The following is a 14,832-nucleotide window of genomic DNA, read 5'->3' as shown; positions in this document are numbered from 1 at the left end:
CCTCCGTCATGCTGCCTGTTGGGTTGGTGACACCTTCGACCCAAAGTCCAGCGAGCATTGTTGCTTGTTTGATTCAATTCACCCAATCCACTGATGACATTATTCGGGTGCAGGCAGCTGAGGCGTTGCATGCTAGGTATAGGGTGCTGCACTGTGCTATGTTGGTTGCTTCCGTGTATGCCCTGAGGCTATCCCGCTTTTCTTATAGGGACCCCGAACTTCGGGGTGTTGGTCGTTCTAGCCTTGGTTCCGTCCGCACCCCCCCACCTCGTTCTCTCCCCCTCCCCTTCTTTTGGCTCTGAAGCATCTGAAGGCATCGGGGTCAGGGCTGGGTTTCGAGGTTTCTGAGATGGGCAGTTTCGGGGATTGCCCCTTCCAGGGTGGCAACAGAAGCATTCAAGTCCTATCCGCCAGCCATAGTGCCGGGGTCTGACTAGTGGGCCTCTTCCTGCTTTTCTGGCTGCCTTGGGTTTTTCTTGTGAGGCCGGGGCTTTGGAGGATGACTCGCCCCAGGGGTCTAATGTGGAGGTTCCTGGGGTTGAAGAGGAGCTGACTTGGGAGGCCTTTGGACCCACCTGGATTTTCCAACCCTCTGAGTGGGGCTTTCTGTTACAAGGAGTGGGGTTTTCCTTCCCCCCCCCCCCTCCCCTTCCCTCTGAGTACGAGTTAGTTTTGGTGTCGGCCCCTCCCTGAGTTTGGTTCCGCGTCCCTTCAGGTCCGCCGGTTCTGTCCTTCCTATGGGTAGTTTTTACCCCACTTTCTCAACATTCTTATCTGGGACATGTATTCTACATCATGTCACAATCGTGTAAGAATCGTCTCAGGATCCTGCATAACCCTTGGGTCACGTATGCTAATGGGCCCATATGTGCCTCCGGGATTTTGTGCTCGATTATTAAGGGTCTCGAAGGTTCGAGAATCACTTCGCTCATTAAAATATTATTGGAACGTCTGTCAATTTCCGGTGAGGATTACCTCTTGTCCTTTCTAGGCCTCGTTAGTCCTCTTCCGTACTACTTGTCATCTTTCAATACTATATATAATTATTTTATACTCACATCTTCTCTCCGTAATCTGTCTCAGCAATGACAATAATAGTTAAATACACGTCGGCTATTCTCCCCAAAAGAAGGGTGGAGCCATCTCGGACCTCATGTGTCCTGAGCATGACCCGAGGGAGATCGTTTTGTTTATGGACGGCATAAACATGTGTTGGTGTTCCTTGACCTTTCTCACGGGTAATATGCCACACTAGCTACTTTTCTCTCTTCAGCCATAGCTCCCTAGATGCTAGGGGAGTTCTGGGTTTTCTATATAGGGAAAATTCATAGTTCTTTATTCTGAATACGGGTGTAGGGTGGCTTGGAGTGACGCCGCCTCCACCTCTACTCTACGCCTAATATTATCCTACTGCATACACACCTTAGTACATAATTCACTGGCGATGCTTCCAGAATATTACATGGCTAAGCTGTGTCGTGCCACTATAGTGCCTATGCACTACAGGAGGGATTATACGGTCTGGCGACACCGTCACCCAAGCACTGGGTTTTCAATTTTTGGATGAGTGTTGGGTATTGTTTGTGGTACTGTCTCCACTCGAATATCCAGACTATATGGGAAGGACTCCCAGCCGGATAATCACGTGTTACGGATAATGGTAATTTTTCACCTCTGAGTCCAAAACTAACCATTTCCAACTATTTTTATACTACAAACAACATAATTTGAATTGCCTTGCCACATATAATTATTAAATATTCAACTAGAAACCTCAACTTACCTTGTTGTTGTTAGTCTTCTTGATTGATGCCACACATCTTGAAGTTAAAAATTCTTGACAATTTATGTAACCTATACTAACACAACACTAAAATTAACACTTAAAATTATTGTACAGTTCATTAAGCAAAGTTTTGTAGTTTTGACTGCCAGCTGTGGAAGCCTCACTGGTTGAAGGTGCTTGGCTGGCCTGTGAAGCCTCACTTGTTGAAGGCGCTTGGCTTGCCTGTGACGCCTCACTTGTTGAAGGCGCTTGGCTTGATTTTTTTTCTATATAAGAATCAAGTTTAGCTTGCCTTCTGTGTTCATTGGCCCGTTGTATGATTAGCTTTTTGGTTCGCCTCAGGCTTCACTTCACTTGAAGTCGACCGGCCATTTTCACAAAGTTGTATAACACGTAACTTGTCTTTAATTGTTAGGACAACCTTCTTCCTCTTAACACCTCCAGAACGATTGATGCTGCTACCAGACATAGTCTTGGCCAAAAATGTTCAAAGTTACTATGAAAATAAAAAAGTTATTTAAAAAAATATTTCACTAATGGCACAGCTCTGTGGTATAACACGATGGGCGGGAGCACATGGGTTGACCATGGGTTGGTTGGACACATCCACTTGGGGCAGCTATAACACGTTACGTAGCCTGCCAGAAGGAAAAAACTCGCAATATTTTTTTAAGGAAACTTCAGCCTGTGCAAATTGTTTTTAGGAAACTTATATGTTTGTTATTACATAATTACTAGTATTTCTTTTGTTTTTGGCTATGATGAATTGATGGTAATTAATGGTAATTCCTGTACCCAGGTGGTCCCTCCCAATGCTCCCCTCTCCCCTGACACGACCCACCCACCCTACCCCCTCCTCCACCATGTGCCTCGAGCCACAGCCAGATGGGATTAATACGGTACGGCCCGCCCCATAGCTTTCATATCTGGACAATTCAATGATTATCCGGCTGATTGTCTGGATAGTGTAACATCGGCAGCAAGTTAACCGGCTCCAATTTTTTATCCGGCTAAACCAGGTTTTATCTGACTCCCATGGCTATATTGGCCGGATATTGAAATAACTTTATCCGGTCACAACAATTTTGGCCGTATGAAGGCGTTTTCCGGATGTTCGAATCCCGAATAATCGAGTGTCTACAGTATGTTGAATGGCCAATTTACGTGCATCTTCATGTAACCATAATTTGTCCATATATATATATATATATATTATTGGTTACTGTTATGTAAAATGGTGGGCTTGCTATGGGGGAACTGGTATTATTAAGGGGTAAGGGTAGTTAGAAAACAGAGTTATCAAATATGGGAGAGCTAAAAGGCCCGGCCCTCAAATAAAACTATAAGCAGTGCTGAATACTTGGCTACACACAAGGTCAGTCTAGAGGTTGATTAATGCACTCCCACACAGGAAGAAGGAATACTCTGTTCTAGCTTACTTATTTATTAACCCCTTAACAACCCCCCATATACACTCACACCAATAACAATGATAATAATTACTTTACCAAACTATCTTACGTTAAAAGCCTTGGTCCACTTAGGCAGGATACAAGGTTTACACTAAGAACAAGCTAGGGTAAAGTTCTACTGGATAAGCACTGAAGCTGGATGCAGCTTAGGGTAGTGAGACCACGTGGTACCCTAATACAAAAACACAACACTAGGGGTACCCAAAACACTGGCAAAAACTACCCCCAGGTCTCACCAATCGTTACTACCAGAGTAGGCACACTTAAAACACAGTACTTAACTTAATGGTACAGGAACTTAAGGTAAGGGAAAAAAGTAAGAGGAGAAGGGAGGAGAGTAGGGGTGCAGCCACAGAGTAGGTCTCGTCCCCACGAACGCCAGCCAGCAGAAGAACGCTCCCAGCGACCAGCTCAGGCCTCCCGCATGTGGTGGTGCCGGGAGGAGCCTAATTGATCGTGCAGCTAAGCACATTAAAAATCTTCCCCTGTGCAACATATTGTTACTTTACAAATGATTAAAGTATTAGTAAACATAGTTGGTGCCTATGTTATTATTTAACACTTTCCGGCCCCCTTCGATGGTAAAAAAAAAAAGCTGTATGTGCGCGCAGCGTTTTTGCTGCGTAAGCGTAAAAACAAAAATGTGTATACTCTTTTTACTCTCCTTACCTTAGTTCTCGAGCTACGTATTTCATTTTGGTACCAACGTGTTCGCAATAAAATTCTCTAGAAGAACATCAGTAAAAAAAGTCACAAAACGTATAGGGATACCAGCACCAAATAAATAACTACGAAGATGACTCGCCGTGAGCGCCCAACAGCAACAAAATGTTTTTACTCTTGGGATTGTTATCACCTCTACACTTGTCCTACAGCGTTAATTTTGGTATCAATGGACCCGCAATGAAATTCCCAACACGGTGATATGAATATAAGCGTAGAATAATGATTGCGGCCCGCCCGCAAGAGTGTGGGAAGTGGTGAAACTGTTACCCGGTATCGGTGACGGGACGGCGCTTTGAAAGTTTATACTTATTTCACTCTCATGACATTATTATTCTATGTACGTCATTCATTTTTGTGTCAATGTGTTCGCAATAAAATGTTCTATGAGCCCGTAGGTAAAAAAAGATCAACAAAGCGTAAGATAGAATAGCGCCAAATATAAAACAACGCTGGAACATATCAGTGAGCGTCAAACACACACGAAATGTTTTTACTTTTGTTATGTTTGTCAAGTTTATACTTGTTGCACAGTTATTTTTGGTTGTACATTGATCGGAATAAAATTCCCTAAACAGACATATGCATATAATACATGATATGGGGGAAGCATTACCAGTATAAACGGCTAAAGTCACCCACCTGCAACCCGTTTGGGACATAATACCATTTGATCGAAGTGGTCCACACCTTTCATGAACTTATTGTACCATGCAGCCTAGTGGTGAGAAAGAGAGCCTCATGGCGCGCAGTTTGAAACAAACCCAAAGTAAATCGGATAAAAATTGAATTTTATACAAATATTTTAAAAGAGGACATAAATTTATGTCCACCATGCGGGAGCGGTTGGCGAAACAGGACGCTGGGAGGAGTCCTGATCCGCAGAAAGTGTTAATAATCAACCCCCAGCTCAGTCTTTAAATGCTCTTTGAGAAACAAGAATAGTCTTACATCTGGCAGGGAAGATACAAACAATTTCAGCTTGTGATGCGTTCAACTATACTATAGGAAAGTTTAATAGCTCAATTTTGACCTCTGGTTTCCACTGAGGAACCCAGGGTCGTAACACTCACATTGTGGGGCATAGCCCCGTATTTCGGTAATTTTTTATTAACTCTTTCAACGACTGCATCTTTTCTTGATTTTGGACTCTCATTCATTGACCGTTATTTACTGCCTGGCTGCACCCTTGTATATACATTGGAATCTCTCTGTATATATAGTTGATCTTGTACATTAAGTTACCAATTGCTACGTAGGTCATATTCATCATATTGATTATACTTTCTTGTCCCTAGCTTCTATTATTTGGACCATATTTAAGGTCTTTTCAGTGCATATTCACATATTACCGACCTCTATGCTATACATTCTTGTGTATATTAGTATGTGCATGTTGGCTATACTACTAATAGTGCTGGACTATGTAAATGTTCAGTTCCCTGATTTTGAACTGCCAGTGTTCAGCTCTAGAACTGAGTTCTTTCATTTTTTTGTATCACACTTCCAGCTGCTGTGTTGCAATATCTGCAGGTGGTTGTCGATTTCCAATCAGCCACTCCTGCCCCCTACAATTCATTTTCTTTAGGATGGGAGGAGCTGGGTATTACGGCCCTGGCTACGGACTTTGTGTTGGTTTTCCATATGGAAATTTTTATTTTAGTGCAATACATGTCTTAAGTAGTTCTCCTTATGCATTAATCTGCGGCGCATACATCATTCTGCCCTGCTGGAGCTTGTTGTGCCGATCTTGCGGGATGCGGTGTCACCCTGCGGTGTCACTGTTTTTGCTTCACATTCACGTCTCTCGTGTCAGCTCGTGGTGCTCGCCTCCTCGTTGGCCTCTGCCTGGGACCTGGCTCTTAGGTTTTCATCACCATTTTGTTCCTGCTGTCCGTGCCGTTTTGTCCTTGCGTTGTCTGTGGTTGGGCAGTTTCTACAAGCAGCTTCGTCTCATTGTCATCCATTATTGGACTTGTTGGTCCTTCAGGGAGTCCCTGGGAAAGGGTTCCTACCAGACGGGGCGTGTCTGTTCCCTTGGCCTGGTTCTTTCCCGGCTCGCCGGGTTCGGGTTGTTGGTTCCCTGACAGCCTTGTTTCAAGCGCTGCTTACTGAGTGTCTGCAGCCTGGGGTTTTCCCCACGACTCCACTTATTTCCTATGCTCGGTCCGGTCCATTATGGGGATGGTTTGATCTTCTCCTCGAGTCTTTGCGTCTGGTACTTTTGACTCGAGTCTATTGCCATCTGTTTGGTGATCAGGTGACTTCGTTGATGGCGTCCCACCAGCGTGCTTCGTCTCGGTGACGGTATGGGGTTCCTGGCAGTCCTTCCCTTTTCTTTTTGTTTCTTTGTAGGTCTACTGCGCCTTTTGTTAAAGTGATCTTGTCCTTTTGTGGAGGTTCAGGACTGTCATCATGCCGCATACTGTCGCCTTGTCTAGTGCAGTGCTGGCGGAGCCGTTACGGATTGTTTTTGGTTTTGATGTTCTGCACCGTTTCGCGGGCTGACTCAGGCGTTTCACTTCTGTCCTGCTCTTGCGCTGCCTGAGTCGTCCTGGTCTTGGACAGGGTGCTCTTTTTTTTCTCTTCCCCTCGGTTCAGGTTTGTTTCTCATTGGTTTCTGCTCCTTTGGGTTCTGATGTTTGGTTTGTTAATTTGCATCCGTCTCCTCTTTTCTGGTGAGGTTGGGATGGCTGTTTTCCGGAGGGGTCCCTGGGGGTTGTTGATGCTTAGTTGGTTAACTGAGGGGGTGCCATCATTTTGTGTCCGGTTGTGGCTCTCAGCCATTGCCTTTGTGCCATGGCCTCTGTGGCTCCTGGATGCGCTTGGGTTGACCCAGTTCCCTTCATCCCTGTTCCAGGGTTGGGGTCACCTTACCTTGAGGTGCTTCCGGGGCTTTGCGTCCCCGCGGCCCGGTCGTCGACCAGGCCTCCTGGTTGCTGGACTGATCAACCAGGCTGTTGGATGCGGCTGCTCGCAGCCTGACGTATGAGTCACAGCCTGGTTGATCAGGTATCCTTTAGAGGTGCTTATCCAGTTCTCTCTCGAACACTGTGAGGGGATTGCCAGTTATGCCCCTTATGTGTAGCGGAAGCGTGTTGAACAGTCTCGGGCCTCTGATGTTGATAGAGTTCTCTCTCAGAGTACCTGTTGCTCATGACCCGGGTCTCCCGGGTCATCCACAGGGTCCTTTGGTGTTGCCAGTTGTTTTGTTTTTGGGTTCGAGTGTGCGGTTTCCACCTCCTGGGTTTGTCCCTCTTTTGTCCTAGGCTTAGGTAAGTAGCTCCGGGGAGCCGAAGGGGCTATCCTCAGAAAACCACTGTCTCCACTCGATTATCCGGACTATATGGGAATGACCCTCAGCCGGATAATCACATGTTCCGGATAATAGTACTTTTTCACCTCTTGAGTACAAAAGTGACCATTTCCAACTATTTTTATACTATAAACAACAATTTGAATTGCCTTGCCACATATAATTATTAAATATTCAACTAGAAACCTCAACTTACCTTGTTGGTGTTCGTCTTCTTGATTGATGCCACACATCTTGAAGTCAAAAATTCTTGACAATTTATGTAACCTATACTAACACAACACTGAAATTAATACTTAAAATTACTGTACAGTTCAATAAGCAAAATTAGTTTTGACTGCCAGCTGATGAAGCCTCACTGGTTGAAGGCACTTGGGGTGCCTGTGAGGCCTCACTGGTTGAAGACGCTTGGCTAGCCTGTGATGCCTCACTGGTTGAAGGCGCTTGGCTTGCCTGTGACGCCTCACTGGTTGAAGGCGCTTGGCTTGCCTGTGAAGCCTCACTGGTTGAAAACACTTGGCTTGATTTTGTACCTTTACTCTCACTGGTTGAAATGTATTTCAGATATTTCTCTTTTTGTTTTCTTTTATCAGAAACAGTACTAGTGCCTGTATTATATTCCTTGGCAACACTTGAAGTCGACCGGCCATTTTTCACAAAGTTGCATAACACGTAACTTGTTTTTAATTGTTAGGACAACCTTCTTCCTCTTAACACTTCCAGAACAATTGATGCTGCTACCAGACATAGTCTTGGCCAAAAATTTTCAAAGTTACTATGAAAATAAAAAAGTTATTTAAAAAAATATTTCACTAATGGCACGGTATTGTAGTTTAACATGAGGGACAGAAGCACATGGCTTGACCAGGCCTGGGCGGGTCCACTTGGGACAGGGAGGCACGTTACTTAGGCCGCCAGGAGGAAAAAACTCACAATATTTTTGAAGGATACTTCAGCCTGTGCAAATTGTTTGTAGGAAACTTATATATTTCTTATTACATAATTACTTGTAATTCTTTTGTTTTTGGCTATGACGAATTGTTTGAAAATTAATGGTAATTCCTGTACTGTAGTGTATAGGCCATTCCACAACCCCCTTATCCCCAGGTGGTCCCTCCCAACGCTTCCCTCTCTCCCGACACCACCCACCCACCCCACCCCCTCCTACACCATGCACCTAGAGCCACAGCCAGACGGGATTAATTCGGTATGGCCTGCCGCCTCGCTTTCGTATCCGGACAATTCACTGCTTGTCTGGCTGACTGTCCAGATAGTGCAACATCGGCAGCAGTTAACCGTCCCAGATTTTTTATCCGGTCAAACACCCAATTTTCCGGCTCCTATGGACATTTTGGCTGGATATTGAGATAACTTTATCCGGTCACAATTTTGGCTGTATAAGGGCGTTTTCCAGATATTCGAATTCCGGATAATCGAGTGTCTACAGCGTTGTTGACTGTAATGAAATGCCATTTTCTGGATGAGACCCAGAGGCTCTCTGGCAACCCTCCCTCCCTCCCTCCCCCGGTCGGCGGTTTTTCGCAAGTTTTAACATCCAGCCTCGAACTGGAGAGTGGATCGCCGGTGCAGTGGGTCTGTGGCTTCCCCTTCCCCATCCCAGGGAAGGGGGAACTGCGCTGACATGCAGTGCGGCACGTGTGACATCATCTTAAAGTTATCTTGAGATGATTTTGGGGCTTAGTGTTCCCACGGCCCGGTCCTCAATCAGGCCTTCTTTTTGTTACACATCCCCAGGAAGCAGCCCATAGCAGCTATCTAACTCCCAGTTACCTATTTATTGCTAGGTGAACAGGTGCATCAGGGTGGAAGAAACTGCCCATTTGTTTCTGCCTCCACCAGGGATCGAACCCGGAACCTCAAGACTACAATTCTGAAGCACTGTCCACTCAGCTGACAGGCCCCTTCCAGGGGCCTGTCCCTGTTATGCTCGTTTGCTCGTTTTCAATTGGGTTGTTCTGACAACTCGTTAGTCTTCTTTAGTTGTTTTAACCAGAATAGGGGGTTTATTTTGAGGGGCTTACCTTTCTTGGTGCCTGGCCTGGTCGATGGCAGACTCTTAATCCCATGTGCATTTCTATAGGCTCCTCTTCCTCTCTGAGGGGGCTAGGTTCTGGCTTGTGGTCTCCGGTAGGCCTAGAACTCCATTCACACTGATGCCAAAGTCTAATAGTCTAATGGTATACATATCAGCCTGGATAGCTCCGGGAGCCTCTGGGTTTCACCCAGAAAATGGCATTTCATTACATTCAACGCTGGTTTTTTGACGATTATGAGCTTTAGTTTAAATATTTCTTCTATTTGGTAGTTACTTACTACAACTGGACTCTATTTTTGTTTATATATTTTGCATGAGACATTTGCTTGGTCTTAGTGTTGTAGTGGTAGTATTCTCGCCCCACACCTTGGTCCCTGTTGCTCAATGGTAGTATGCTCACCCCACACCTTGGTCCCTGTTGCTCAATGGTAGTATGCTCACCCCACACCTTGGTCCCTGTTGCTCAATGGTAGTATGCTCACCCCACACCTTGGTCCCTGTTGCTCAATGGTAGTATGCTCACCCCACACCTTGGTCCCTGTTGCTCAATGGTAGCATGCTCACCCCACACCTTGGTCCCTGTTGCTCAATGGTAGTATGCTCACCCCACACCTTGGTCCCTGTTGCTCAATGGTAGTATGCTCACCCCACACCTTGGTTCATGTTGCTCAATGGTAGCATGCTCGCTCCCACACCTTGGTCCTTGTTGCTCAATGGTAGTATGCTCGCCCCACACCTTGGTCCCTGTTGCTCAATGATAGTATGCTCACCCCACACCTTGGTGCCTGTTGCTCAATGGTAGTATGCTCGCCCCACACCTTGGTCCTTGTTGCTCAATGGTAGTATGCTCGTCCCACACCTTGGTCCCATTGCCACAGTGGTAAAATGTTCACTCCATGGGGAGAGGGGTGAGCATGTTCCTGAAAATTGTATATACCAACATAATTAGAGCGAGATCTAAATCTTAGAGACATTAATGGATCAATACAATAACCCTTACACTGCTCAGGGGTCCTGGGGACATTTACACCCCAGTGCGCAAGAAAAAAAAAATTCAAAAATTTTTTTTCGTCTTCTAAACATGTTAATTTGTGTCCCCTGAGCACGGAAAAAAAAAAATCGTAGGTGACATATTTTGGGCGCAATTGACCGAGGAAGTCTGGCAAAAAGTGGGCGTTGACAGAGCGGTCGTCAGACCCGGTCAGCGTCACCCGCGCTGACAGATGGGAGTTGCCACAAAGATATTATTACCTAATTGTTTCAATGTCTCCGATTGATTTTTTCTTAGTTTTTTTGCAGTAATATTATTCAATAGTGTGTATTGTAATATATTTATATAATAAAAGTGGTGAATAATCGCTATACTCAAAAGTATGATGTGCACATTAGTGATTCAATTATTATGTTTATAAAACAATAAACATATTGTTTTGCTGCTATTACACTCTATACACAGGTTATATATAAGTATCTGCATGTTTTGATCACCATAACGAACCACTAAGTTGGTATTGAGAGTCGAAAAGCAACGAAGAGTTACCGCCACACACCAGCCAGCCACTCGCTGCCACTCCCTCAACACACGCACTAAACTTTCTTCCCCAATAATACCATTTGTTGTGTTATTACACTATATACAGACGTTATATATAGGTATGTATATATTTTGTTCACCACAACTGTACAGCTAAGCTGATATAGTTAGTTCAGGCACTAAGAGTCGTCGCTATACACAGATGGCGGCTGGCGGCTCCCTCACTCTGTCAAGGTCACACGCACTAAACTTTCTACCCCAACAATACTGATTGCAGTGTTATTACCCTATATACACATATTATATATAAATATCTACATGTTTTATGCACCGTAACTGTACACCTAAGCTTGTAGTGTGCCCAAAGAGCATAGTGGCCACCCTCTAAACAGCTAGAGAAATCGTGCAGACGACGTCACCTCCGTCACCCATATGGCTCCTCCCAGCATAATCCTTTTGCTGTTATTACACTAATACACACATTATATATAAGTATCTACATTTGTGTTCACCATAGAGAACCACTGACCTGGTATGGTGAATGCAAACAATAACAGCTAGCCACACAGTCAGTAAACGATGCTGTCTCCCTCCATCTCTCAGCATCACTCCTCTCACAGCGCTAATTATTACAAATCCTGCTATTATCACAACCCTGGTTATTTATATCACAGTCATGGGTCATCTGTAATATTGTCATCGCTAAATAATAACAATTATATATTTATTTTGACATTTTTCGGCGATGCTGTGGTCACAAGCTGAACAGCAATACTGTTTGCTCATGCTGCGTGCGCCGGCCTTGGTTGCTCCAACAGTACTGTGCCTCTCACACCTGAGAATATTGCCCACGATTTTTTTTTAAAATGGCATCTGTTTACAAGAGCCCTGAGGAAGCTACTGTGAACCCCGTGTAGCCGCGGGCCATTTGAATCAGGCCTGGCACCCTATGGCGTATATATACGCCATGCGCACCATGGGACATGTTACTCAGGGCGTATATATACGCCATGCGCAGTTTAAGGGTTAACCACTTAACTGTGCCAACCGAGTATTCTCGGTCAGTGGGAACTGTGCCAACGGAGAAAATTCTTTTTTATTTTTTCGTACCCATTCTAAATGTGTACACGGTTGGTTGTGTATGAAATGGACTCTTAGGACCTCCAATGAGAGGCAGCCATCTTGGAAAAAATTCCCAGAATGCCCTAGGGCTGCTGACTGGGTTAGTACTGAGTGAGCAACCATGGGTGGCGCAAACGCCTCTGGCTCCCAAACACCTGTCCGATGTGGTGTTGAAAGATCGCACTCTGTCGGTGAAATTCAAATCTTATTGTTTGAAGAACATAAGGGTCATAATATTGGTGAAGCTAGGTGCAATAAGGAACTAACACAAAGGTTGGATGCAAGTGATACTGCACCTATGAGGACGATTCAGCGAGCGTATCCAGTTGTAGCTCCTAGCGCCACCCTTGCCCACCTATGCTATCTCCAATTTATTTAGATGATTCATAGATTAATCGTTTTCTGCGTTCAGTGATGATGCATATGATACAAGTAGCATAGATGAACAGTGCCCCTCTACACAAGGGAAGTAGCAAAGCATTGGCAAAGAATTATAGACCAGTTGCACTAACGTCCCACATAAAAAAAGTATTTGAGAGAGTGATCAGGAGTCAGGTCACTAGTTTCATGGAGACCAATGACCTCCACAATCCAGGCCAACATGGATTTAGAGCAGGAAGATCATGCCTCTCACACCTACTTAAACCATTATGACAAAATCATTGAGGCATAAGAAAAACAGAATGCAGATGTGGTATACACGGATTTCGCAAAGGCATTCGATAAATGTGATCATGGAGTGATAGCACACAAAATGAAGTCAGTGGGAATAACCGGTAAAGTAGGACGCTGGATATTCAGTTTTCTGTCAAACAGGACTCGGCGAGTAACAGTCAACCATATAAAATTGAGTCCAAGCGCAGTTAAAAGCTCTGTACCTCAGGGTACAGTCCTTGCACCGCTGCTTTTCCTTATTCTCATATCAGATATAAACAAAAATACAAGTCACAGCTTTGTATCATCCTATGCAGATGACACAAAAATCAGTATGAAAATTACCTCGGCTGAAAACATTGAAAAACTTCAAGCTGATATTAATGAAGTTTTCGACTGGGCATCAGAAAATAACATGATTTTTAACAGTGATAAATTCCAGGTACTCATGTACGGTAAAAATGAGGACCTTAAACATAATACAGGGTACAAAACACAATCAAATGTGCCCATAGTCGGAAAACAGCATGTAAAGGATTTGGGAATAATGATATCTGACGACCTAACATTTAGGGAGCATAACCAAGCAAATATTGGGTCAGTCAGAAAAATGATAGGATGGATTACGAGAACTTTCAAATCCGGGGATCCAGTCACAAGGGTTGTACTCTTCAAGTCACTTGTGTTGTCCCATCTTGAGTACTGCTGAGTACTCACTTCCCCCTTCAGAGCAGGAGAGATTGCTGAAGTAGAGAGAGTACAGAGAATATATACGGCACGCATAGACGCGATAAAGCATCTAAACTATTGAGATCGTCTCAAAGCCCTCCAAATGTACTCGGTTGAAAGAAGACGAGAGAGATATCAAATAATATACACGTGGAAGATACTGGAGGGCCAAGTACCAAATCTGCACAGTGAAATAACAACGTACTGGAGTGAGCGATATGGAAGAAAATGCAGGATAGAACCAGTGAAGAGCAGAGGTGCCATAGGCACAATCGGAGAACACTGTATAAACACCAGAGGTCCATGGTTGTTCAACACCCTCCCAGCGAGCATAAGAAATATTGCCGGAACAACCGTGGACATTTTCAAGAGGAAACTATATTGTTTTCTCCAAGGAGTGCCGGACCAACCGGGCTGTGGTGGGTATGTGGGCCTGCAGGCCGCTCCAAGCAACAGCCTGGTGGACCAAACTCTCACAAGTCAAGTCTGGCCTTGGGCTGGGCTTGGGTTGTAGAAGAACTCCCAGATCCCCATCAACCAGGTATCAACCAGGTAAGTGTTAGCGGCTTCCATGGTGGTGTTTTCCATAGATATTTTCAAGAATAGCTGAATCTTTTCTTGACTGACAGACACTCTTTGATGCTGGCTGAATCTCTTCCAGACAGACGTACACTCTTTAACCCTTACACTGCTCAGGGGTCATATGGACATTTACACCCCTGTGCGCAAGAAAAAAAAAAATTCAAAAATTTTTTTTCGTCTTCTAAACATGTTAATTTGTGTCCCCTGAGCACGGAAAAAATAAAAAAAAAATCGTAGGTGACATATTTTGGGCGCAATTGAACGAGGAAGTCTGGCAAAAAGTGGGTGTTGACAGAGCGGTCGTCAGACCCGGTCAGCGTCACCCGCGTTGACAGATGGGAGTTGCCACAAAGATATTATTACCTAATTGTTTCAATGTCTCCGATTGATTTTTTCTTAGTTTTTTTGCAGTAATATTATTCAATAGTGTGTATTGTAATATATTTATATAATAAAAGTGGTTAATAATCGCTATACTCAAAAGTATGATGTGCATATTAGTGATTCAATTATTATGTTTATAAAACAATAAACAAATAGTTTTGCTGCTATTACACTCTATACACAGGTTATATATAAGTATTGGCATGTTTTGGTCACCATACCGAACCACTAAGTTGGTATTGAGAGTCGAAAAGCAACGAGGAGTTACCGCCACACACCAGCCAGCCACTCGCTGCCACTCCCTCAACACACGCACTAAACTTTCTCCCCCAACAATACCAGTTGTGGTATTACACTATATACAGACGTTATATATAAGTATGTGTATATTTTGTTCACCACAACTGTACAGCTAAGCTGATATAGTTAGTTCAGGCACTAAGAGTCGTCGCTATACACAGATGGCGGCTGGCG

Source organism: Procambarus clarkii, chromosome 41 (assembly GCF_040958095.1).
Source record: "Procambarus clarkii isolate CNS0578487 chromosome 41, FALCON_Pclarkii_2.0, whole genome shotgun sequence".
NCBI classification, from domain to species: Eukaryota; Metazoa; Arthropoda; class Malacostraca; order Decapoda; family Cambaridae; genus Procambarus; species Procambarus clarkii.
Note: the sequence above shows the minus strand (reverse complement) of the source record.